Source organism: Tinamus guttatus, unplaced genomic scaffold (genome assembly GCF_059628265.1).
Source record: "Tinamus guttatus ecotype Peru unplaced genomic scaffold, ASM5962826v1 Tinamus_guttatus_pri_ptg000618c, whole genome shotgun sequence".
Lineage (NCBI taxonomy): Eukaryota > Metazoa > Chordata > Aves > Tinamiformes > Tinamidae > Tinamus > Tinamus guttatus.
The window spans coordinates 1,129,579-1,138,162 of NW_028289152.1; positions in this window are offsets into that span (position 1 = coordinate 1,129,579).

The following is an 8,584-nucleotide window of genomic DNA, read 5'->3' on the forward strand; positions in this document are numbered from 1 at the left end:
AAGAGACAAGGAAGGAAACTGACAGAAATGAAAGAGAAGCACCCGTTTTGAGAAACTCCTTGGAATAAACACTACTATTTCCTGAGACATGTTTTCCAGAAATATCTGTTAGTGGTTGTGTGTTGAAAATGTTGCAGTTTGAAAGCCGTAGTGGTAGTGATGGTCGGGGGGAAAGGAGATATGAAATCAGTATCGGATTCACAAACAGTCTGTGGACCGTAGGTCCGATCGCCTTCCTAGGAGTGAATCGAGTTCCCAAATAGCATCATCACCTATAAGCTCGACTCTGGCAGTATCGGATTCACGAACAGTCTGTCAACTGTAGGTCCGATCGCCTCTCCCCAAACAAGTAGCCGAGTTCACAAACAGTATGATTTATTCAAATGCAACATTTACAAAGCAGGTTTCGAATGTCGGTACAGGAAATTCTCTACTAGAGCGTTGGGTCTTGGCTAGCTCTGATGTAGGAATGTGCAGTCATCACTCACCCCAGAAGATGGGAGAGGGCTCTCAGTCTCGAGTCTCCTCAGGCGGCATCCTGACGCAAGGAGAGGAAAGGGGGGATCAGCGCATCAACTGATCCAGAATTTATGATGGAATCTTCCCTCTCACTCCTTAGTCTCTTCAGGCAGCGTCCCAGCGCGACGGGAGGGAAGGGGGCTCAGCCTGTTGACTGACCCAAGAGTTACGATGGTTTCTTCCCTCCAGACTTTTCATCCTTAGTTCACCTTTTATACTTTTCTTTACATTCAGGTGGAGCTTGAGTGACTAGAGTCATACTTAATATTGTTATTGATTGGTCAAAAATCATTTAAGCTACAGTCAACCGAAAATCTAGAGCGCATGCTCAGTGAGGGGTGGTCGTACCTCGGAGGCGGGTAACTTTTGGGATAGAGGTATGGTTTTCACATTATAATGAGCAAAGTTCAAGCAAAGTTCATCATTTGCCACTTTTGCTGGCTCAGCACCGGACTTGTTATCGTATATCTCTCATTAGACAGCCACTGTGCGGCTTATCAGCAGCGCAGTACAGGGAGTGCAACAGAGTTTGGCCGCGGTGCCTTCACCTCGCTCCATCCTCCGTTACTCCCTTTTGCAGCTGCGAGGAGGGCAGATTGCGTTGCCCAGGGAACCGTGGAGGAGCAGAGTCCGTGCGTACCAACCATCCTGGAAGTGGCAACTGTGTAGCACCCCAAGCAGGCCTCTGTAATGCCAGAGCTGTGTTAGGCCCTGATTTTCCTCTCAGTTCCTGCTTTCAAACAATTCTTCCACAAACACTTCTTCCACAGGTTGACCTGCTAAAAAGTCGTTTTGTGGAGAGGGATTTGGGAGTCCTGGAGGACAACAAGGTAACCGTGAGGCAGCAATGATGTGCCCTCTTAGCCAAGAAGGCCAATGGGATCCTGGCCTGCATTCAGGAGTGTTGCCAGCAGGTTGAGGGAGCTCATCCTGCCCATCTTCTCAGCTCTGGCGAGGCCACACGTACAGTACTGTGTACAGTTCTGGAGACTCTAGTACAAAATAAATGTGGAGCTTCTAGAGGGGTCCAGCGCAGAGCAATGAACATGATTAAGGGACTTAGTTGGCATCTATCATATGAGGAAAGACTATGTAATCTGTGCCTCTTTAGCCTGGAGAAGAGAAGACTGAGAGGGGATCTTATCAATATGTCCTAATACCTGAGGGGAGGATGTAAAGAGGATGGGGCTAAACTCTTCTTGGGGGTGGCTAGTGACAGAACAAAGGGTAAGAGGTACACATTGAAACAGGAAGCTTCATGTCCAGGTGAGGAAGAACTTCTTTCCTGTGAGGGTGACAGAGCCCTGGGACAGACTGCCTAGAGAGACTCTGGAGTCTCCTTCTTTGGAGATACTCAAAACCTGCCCACTTGTGACTCTGTGCCCCGTGTTCTGGGTGTCACTGCTCAGCAGGGAGGTTGTACTAGATGATCCGTAGAGGTCCCATTCAACCTCAAGCATTCTGTGATTCTGTGGTCTGTAAGAGGCAAGGAACCATCAGAAATGCAGCTTGTGGTCTATAAGGAAGACACAGTCTTCTTAAAGTCCCACTTGGAGGCCCACACTATCCATCTCTGCCCATTTTTCCTCCCATTGTAACACCCTTTTAACAGACTTATCTCTGCCCACATAGATTTGAAGGGGAAGGTCAGTGACACCATCCAAACAGGCCATGATGCCTCCATTCATAGCAACTCTCTTGCTTCCGCTCAGCTCTGCAGTGGCTGAGTGGACGCTGAGGAGCCAGGGGCTCTACCCATGGGCTGCAGAGCACTTAGTCCTGCTGTACAGTGGTGGGAAGGAGGGAATAGACTAGCTCTCACATACAGAATTTCTGTCAGGTGAAATGTACTGCTCATTCGGAAGGCCTTTTCAGCATCTTCATCTCCAGTTTAATGAGATTTTGAGGAACAGAGTAACAGCTTCAGGGATTTATATATATGAGTACATAGATACATATTTATATATATATGTGTGTGTGTATATATATATTCATACATACACACACAAAGACATTTATATGCATCTTTTTTTCTTGTGGATATAAATGTTCTTGCTGAGAGGAAAGGATTCCCTGACCATTGGTGCAGAGTGAGGACAGCTAGTCTGTCTGTTAGCTTTGGACAAAGCAAACTACAAGAAAGACAGAGGCCAAGGGAGCATCCCAAAATGTGCTTAGAGGCTTCTGGGGTGCCCTGAGACGTGCTTGGAGGCACCTTTGGACACAAACTGGTTCAACCTGATTGGCCAGCAGCAAGCAGGTAGGCAGGTGGGCATCGTGATGTCATTGAGGGCAGCAGAAAGGCCCAGTAGAGAGGAGAGCTCCTGGAGAGGGGAGAGGCAGAGGCAGGTCAAGGTGGCCTGGCTGGGAGATGGTTGCTGAGGTCACCTCCTTTGCAGCCGTCTGATTGGGCAGCAGGCAGACAGGCACTGTGAGGTCATGAAGTGGATCAGAAAACCTTCCTCATGGAGAGGAGAGCTCAAGGGGAGGGGAGAGGTGGGCTACAGCGACATGTTGGGAATGTTGATTGTGAGGTGAGTTCCTTCCATCAGCCAGATGGGCCCTTAGCAGCTGGGAGCATTGTGAATTGATCAAGAGCATCAGGCTCTGAATGGATTACGGAGGACTACAGGCAGCTGGATTGTCAGAGTTCACTGAAACATCTTTTGACAGAGACTGCCATCATCAGCTGGACAGCAACCAATTGCCCTAAGTAAAAGATGCCAAATAAAAAGTTCCCAAAAAAGTCCAGATTTTAAAATGACACTCTGTGCCTGAACATCTGTGAAGCAAGTGGATTCTTTGAACCACCCACTTCGGGTTATAGAGCCAGCAACTCCTGTCATTAACTCCGACTGGAGCTACAGAGCAGGCACATGGTTTCCCTCTGCCAAGAAGAGACATTTGGCTCCAGAGTTGGAGGTCAGGTCTTGGGCCTGGCAAACACCTGGAGCATCTGTCTGCATTTTGTCACTCTTTGCCCATGTGTGGCCCGTGTCCATGTGTGTGAGCATGAACAAAACTCAGCAAAGGGAAGAGCCCTGTCATGGGAGCCATATTCCTGCAGGCTCTGGCCGTGGAATGGGAAGGCTGCTCTGGGGTGGATGGTGCCAGCACAAAGGTGCCTCCTGAAAAGCCCTGTGGCCACAGTCTCTGGCCTGCCCATGTGAGTGTGGTCTCCTCCTGAGCAGACCCTCCTCTGACAGGGGGCTCATGCTGGCTGCTTCCCTGCTGCTGGGCTCTGACCCATGCTGCGCTGATGGAGAAGAGTAAAGTGCCTGTCATGTGCCCCCTCCCTGCCAGCTCTGCTTCCTGCATGTCTTATGTTTTTCCCTTCCCTCCTTTTCCTAGCATCACATGACAGCAAGTTTCTCCTTGGGGAGATGTGGCATTCTTCACTCCTAGGATAATGTGTAAGCTTTGGGAAGAGTTGAGGAAAGCTATGGGAAATGGAGGCAGTCCAGGAGGGATACTGGGAGAGATTTAGCAAACATGCAGTTCTGTCTATGAGAGGAGCGGGGCCAGGGAGCCTGAGAGGCAGTGGTTGAACCAGAGAGTGCAGACAGCTTGTCTGCAGGTTGTGGGGAATCTGCACAAGGCAGCTCAGCACTGGGATGATGGGCAAAGCCAAGCGTTTGCGAGGAACTGTGAGGAACAGGGACAAACTCACAGATGTTCATTTCCAAGCAAATGAGTTCCATATTTGCAATAGGAGCTTCTCAGGTGCACTCCCTCCATGACTGGACAGGAAAATGGGCAGCAGCAGAGGCTGAAGGACTCCCTGGTTATTACTGAGAGGAACTTGCAGGTTTCTGTCATGAAAGAGCTATTGCAATATCTTTCCCATCCTGGGAGGACCTGTGGGAGAACAGAGCCCCACAGGGCTGCCAACAGAGGCTCAGCGGGGGGGACAAGGGAACCTGCAATGGATCCAGATGTCCATAACCCTGTGATAGCATTCCACTGCAAATCTCTTTCCTTAAAAAAGACCACACACAAAATCTCCTCCAAAGACCACCAACAACAAAAGAAATAAACATAATTAAGGAGGGCTATAAAAGCAAAGAACGGTAAAGTGTGAAGAGGGTTGACTAACCACCTCCTTCTTGACATCCTCTTCAAAGTTTATTTCTTATTTCATTTTGATTGACATTTTTTCATATTCAGGTCCACACCATTACAAAAGATATACTTGTATGTCTTGTACAGAGTTAAGTGGCCCAAAGCCCCTGGGACAGCAATTGCTCGCTCAATTTTCAGAGCCATTCCTGCTAGGAGATGCTGAGCTCTCTTGCCTGTTCTCTCTTGCCCCGCTCAGTTCCCATCCACCCCAGACACCAGGATGCTGCAGTGATGAGGTCCAAAAGGCGTCTGCAGGATGGCCATGGAGGAACAGAGGTTCCTGCAGGTTTTGTGGCTGAGGAACTGTCAAGGGAAGGAGCTGTTGGTTGCCACAGCGAGAAGAGCGTTGTGGAGGCTACCAAGAAGCAGCTGGATGATTTGGTGGGCTCAGTGGTTAGCGCTCCCTCCCGCGGTGGCAGAAGCCACCTGCACTGTGTGGCTATGGGGTGAGTGTAGCGTGATTCTCGTTGCCCTCCCTGGCAGCCGTGGCCATGTGAGCGCAGTCGCAGTGCCCAGCGAGAACAAGACCCAAGGGGGTTAATCCCTGTGGCACAATCTGCATGGGGCAGCCCCTGAGTGCCCCATGCAGCCCTTGCCAACTGCAGGGCCAGCCCTGGCATGGCCCGTGGTGAGGAGGGTCAGACCCCTCTGTGACACGGGCTGTGCTCACAGGGGACATCCCGTGTCACAGGCACAGCAGTCAGAGCGCATGCTGCGACCTTTCCTCACACGTCGCGACGAGCCTGGGAGAGCCCACGCGCTGGGACTGCTCTCGGCTCTGCTCTGCTACAGAGAGCCCACGACCCTGAGCGGGAACCAGTGAGGGGCAGCCAGAGTAGCACAGGGCTGAGGTGACGTGTACAGGAGGAGCAGGAGAGGAGCTGTTTCCTCATCACCTCCTGTTTGCTCTTCATCCAGAGCAAATGAGCAAAGAAACTAGGATGGAGCTCTGGGACCCTGGCCTTGGCAGGTCTCATGGGCAGCGATTGCTAGTGCTGCCAGCACAGGGTAAGGCCTCTGGGAGCTCTATCTCGGGAAATCTCACAGAGATTATGAACTGTGAACATAGCTGTGCATAGCCTGGGGCTGGAGGAGCGTGGCTGGGGCTGGGACTGCTGCCAGAGCCCAGGCTCATGGTCCCCTCTGCCTCAGTTGGCAGTGTGGCTGCCAGGACTCCTGGCTCCCAACCCTCATGCTATCCCCACTGTCCCGGGACACCCCACTCAGATGTCCGTGCCACAGGGGTCTACCTGTGAGAAGGAGAAGGCCTACCTGAGCTGCCAGGGCTCCCCATTAATGTCATCTCAATCTCAGCTGCTGAGACCCTCTCAGGGTTGGACTCAGTTTGCTCATTGAGTACGACTGCAGGCGTCACCTCCTTTGTTAACCATGTGCTGCACGTTTGTGAGCGGGGCCACACAGAGCCTGATTTGTCTTCCACTTCTTTTCCAGAGACCCTTGCTATCTGGGAAGGAGTCTCCAACTACATTCTAGAGCAGCTGATGCTGAATAAGGTAGGTCTGCCATCCTGCATCTCCCCCAGAAGCCCTTCTTCTGCACTGGAGGTATTTGAGGGATGAGTTCTCTAGGTTTCTTTGCATTTTTTGAGAGCATGAAGAAGAGGGGGAATGAAAACACCTCAAGTGCTCTTCTAAAGGCATTCTCCAAGGGTTCTCCAAGGCTTTCCCCACTCCTCCATTCATCCCCTGTGCACAGTAGGATTGAGCAGGACACCAGGCTCCATCTTCATGCAGCTGACCAGTTAGAGGCCTCTTCACCTAGCACTCGAATAATGCTTTTCTTCCTTCCTCTTTGCAGGGAGTCAGAGTTGTTCGGCTTGGCACCTTTGGTGTGGTGACTGAGCAAGTTGCTGTTAGGAAATACGGCCTCGTGACTGTTCACAGACCCGTGTTCAATCTTTCAAAGAGTATTGCGGAGGTTCACCGCCTCACCTATGATAAGGCCTATGCTCCTGGTAAGAAGACATGCTAAAACTTTGGCCTCCACTTCTCTGGGACATCTTTGGTTGGGCATTAGCCCTGTCTAGCAGTAACTGTTAAAGCTCCAGACTTCTGTCACCACGTTGTAAAAACAATTTCAATTTGTAGATCTCAGGACCTCATCATGGCAATTACCATTGTATTCCCTCTCTCCCTGAATTGATTTCACAGCAGGCTACAGCTGCAATTCTGTAAAGGGAAATATTGGCATTCATGATGGCTTTTCCCTACTCCTTGCACCTTGAAGTCGGTCACAGTCAGCTGTAAGAGCCCTGTAATGGAGACTGGGATCCTAGTGCATGTGAAAACCCATCAGAGGCAGGTTTTGCTGTGATTGCTAGTCATCCTTGTGAACACTACAGCTGTTTTGTGCACTTCAGAGGGTGCTGGATGGATTGGAGGATTAAGAGGAGTGTAGTGCATTCTTTTTTTTTTTTCTTTCTTTCCCTTCTTTCTTTCATTTATGTAACATGGCTCTGTGAAATCTTTCCCAGTGTGGAATGGGCTGAGCTTGGCCCAAGTTCTTTGACTTGGCACCCATGAAAGAAACTCATCATTTCCTCCTCTCCTTGTCCTGCTGTCGAGCCTCACATTCGTAGAAGATTGTTGTGGCCTTTTCTTTCAGACACTGTAGGGAAGAAAGCATTGCTATCCACTTGGCACATCTGCTTGCAGTGCTTTGAACATCTTCCCACATGATTTGTCCCAGAAGGTCAAGAAAGGGAGTTCTGTAAGAGCTGCTTGCTTGAAGACCACAAAGCTGTTGATGCTGTGTTTTTGTGTGTTCTACTAGTGCCTTTTTCCTCTTGGTCTGCTTCCTAGGTCATAAGCTTTGTGAGCCCCTGAAATGTGCTCACATAGCCGAGGACATCTCTCTTCCCCGCAAAACAGTGGAGGCTGGCATAGAGAAGACCCTGCGTCTTTTCCGACGCTGCCTCGAGAGCGGGAGAAATGTTGTCTTTGTGTTGAAGAACATTGGCATGCTTATAATTGAAGGGGCAGATGTGAAAATGAGATTTTACAAAGAATTCCTGAAAAGACTTAACGGGACTGACCAGATGCTCATGGCTCTTCTTGCGGTAAGTTCTCCAATTCTCCGGTGCTCCCTGTCATCTTTTTGAATTCCCAAGGGAATGCAATTCTACTAGCCTGCCATGACCTGTTGAAGGACATGGACAGTCCTGGCTGAGAGAAATGCCAGCTACCCAAACAGTTTGTCTTGGGCATTCAGAGGACTTGGCAATGAAGTTGAACCTGTGCAGAAGTGTACTGGGTCCACTCAAAGATTCATACAACCCAGGAGACAGTTTCCACATTCTCAGCAAAGAAGGCCAAGACAAGAGGAGGCCTTGTGTGTTTTTTTCCCCACTAGACTTCCCCCCTTGCAAAAAGCCATGCTTTCATGCCCCTTTTTGTGAGGATGGCCTCAGAAGCCATGTTTCCCCTAGAACATGTCTGGCATGGTAAGGCAGCAAGTTCAGCCCTTTCCCTTAAGGTTCTGAAAATTATTTTTATGAGTCCCTTTTGAAGCTCAGCCTGATCTCCTTATGGATACAATTGCCTAGGCCAGTGGGAATGTCACACAACTCTGTCAACTGTCTATTGACCTCATTTCTCTCTCTTTGAAGCATTAGGTCCAGACAGCAGGGAAAACAGTGCGGTCCAGCTGGTGAAATGCCTTCTCATATGCTTGCCTCCCTTGATTTCTGCATTAGAAGAGACCTGAGCTAACCGAGTCTCTGAATCCTGAGCCTTGTAAAAGGCATGACCATGTTCCTCCCCTTTCTCCTTTATTTCTCTCCAGTTGTTACGGTGCATAACTGGAGGGACTGCTGATGGGAATAGAATAATTGAATGTTTCAGAGGCAGCTCTTTCTCTAAGCAGTAGAAGACTTTTTTCCCCTGTGAACACTTAGATAATTCTCTTGGCATCATGTCCCATG